Below are 1,990 nucleotides of genomic sequence, written 5' to 3'. Positions count from 1 at the left end.
TGGATGGTGGATGGATGAAGATACTTTTCCAGCAGACGGACGAGGCTGACTCCAGCTGTTTGTGGCAGGTTGCAGTAGCGATGCTCGTCAACATGTGGAGTCTTGAAGACATCTCGGTTCTTTCACTGGAGCTGAACTTCAGAGTTCACTTTATGTTTGTGTTTTCTACAGTCAGCTGACTAAAGGCGCCATGTTGAACTGGGCTGACTTCAGAAGTTCATCAGTTTTATTATTCATTACAGACACTGAGTAATTTCTGCAAGTTAGATTCACATCCATCGTGTGATCCATGAGATAGTTTGACATCAGATAAACTTCAAACTTTCATTAGTTCTTCTCAATTCGTACGATTTTGATGACTGTCCACTGTTGTCATCACTCTTTGTTAAATCAGGTCTCTCTTGTAGATGAGTCCCTGAGGCTCAATGGGATTAACCTGTAGAAATAAAGGTCAAATGAATTTTCTCACCCTCAAATATGCCGTTCACACCAGCCCTGTTTAGTCCGCTTTAATCCAACTCTAGTCCGTTTGCCTAGAAAGTCTGGTTCGTTTGGCGAGGTGTGACTGCACAATCGAACTCTGATGCGGACCAAAGAAGCCAACTCTGCTCTGCCTAAATACCTAGGTCTTGGTTTGGTTGAAGTGAACTCAAATGCGGTTCGAATGCAGTATGAATGCAAGCTGACTGGAGACCGCTCCAAAAGCAGGAAGTGGACTACTTCTCAAACCTCAGGAGCCGTCTCAGCTGCCTTGTGTGAAAAACAACATTCTCCATGGTCTTCTGCCTCATCTTCTGCTCATGCTGAGTCCATTGTTGAAAAATGGCAAAACAGAAATCCCAAAACGGCTAAAGTTTGATGCCACTCCGTTTATGTTTTTATTTCCAGAAGAAGAAGTGTTTTCTTCAGATAGCCTGATGCATGCTCAATAGTGTCTTCTTCAGAGGTTTATGTGTCGTTTCCTTCAGTAGTTCTTGGTGCAGCACCACCACAGGCGAGGGGGGAACAGGTTGGTTCAACTGCCTGCGAACCGCACCAGCAGAAATGTAAACAAATGTTCTGATTTTTGGTCCCCAAATGAACCAAGCCTACCAGACTATTAGGTGTGAAAACGACCTGAATATTTGAGTCAAAAACCTCACTGCCATCTCTCCAAGACATTTCCAAACCCCCACTGGTCATCAGGTCCTACTGCCTTCCCCTTCTTCATTCTTTTCAGAGCTTTCTGGACTTCACACTCACAAATCTTTCCCACTTCCTGGTCCACAGTTTCTATGACCTCTACTCTTCTTTCTCTTTCATTCTCTTCATTCATTAGCTCCTCAAAGTACTCCTTCCATCTTCCCGTCACACTCTCCTCACTTGTTAGAACATTACCATTCCTATCTTTAACAAACCTAACCTGCTGCACATCCTTTCCAGCCTGATCCCTCTGTCTTGCCAGTTGGTACAAATCCTTCTCGTCCTCTTTGGTGTCCAACCTCCCATACAACTCATCATACACCTTCTGCTTTGTCTTAGCTACCTCCCTCTTTGCTCTGCGTCCCATCTCCTTATATTCCTGTCTCCTCTCTTCAGTCCTCTCTCTGTCATATTTCTTCTTGGCTAACCTCTCTCTTTGAACAGCTTCCTGCACTTCACTATTCCACCACCAGGTCTCCTGATCCTTAGGACGGCTGTGGCTGAGTAGTTAGAGAAGTCAGAGTCAGAGTCAGAGTTTCTTTATTGTCATTCGCACCTCATGTGGTACATGTGGTGGAGCGAAATTATGTACACAGGGTCCCAGTTACATCCAACAATAAAATGTATAAGAAAAACAGTAATAACATCTAAGATATGAACTAAGAAAAACATCAACTAAATATACACTAAGCACTCATAACATAAAACATTGAACATCAGCACAAACATGAACATGAGTCTGTGAGCAGATGTGCACGCATGAACACATCAACATTGAAACAGATCAGCAGCAACATGAAACAGATCA

General features: G+C 43.5%; 1 protein-coding gene across 1 annotated transcript in view; it reads right to left on the bottom strand.

The window, feature by feature from the left end:
- ttbk2a (tau tubulin kinase 2a) overlaps positions 1–1,990 on the bottom strand; it is a 40,615-nt gene that overhangs the window by 32,476 nt on the left and 6,149 nt on the right. The window lies entirely within an intron of this gene.

The sequence above is a fragment of the Nematolebias whitei genome, chromosome 21 (genome assembly GCF_014905685.2).
Source record: "Nematolebias whitei isolate Nwh7 chromosome 21, NemWhi1, whole genome shotgun sequence".
In the NCBI taxonomy this organism is placed as follows: Eukaryota; Metazoa; Chordata; class Actinopteri; order Cyprinodontiformes; family Rivulidae; genus Nematolebias; species Nematolebias whitei.
This window is presented reverse-complemented; position numbering and strand designations above follow the sequence as displayed.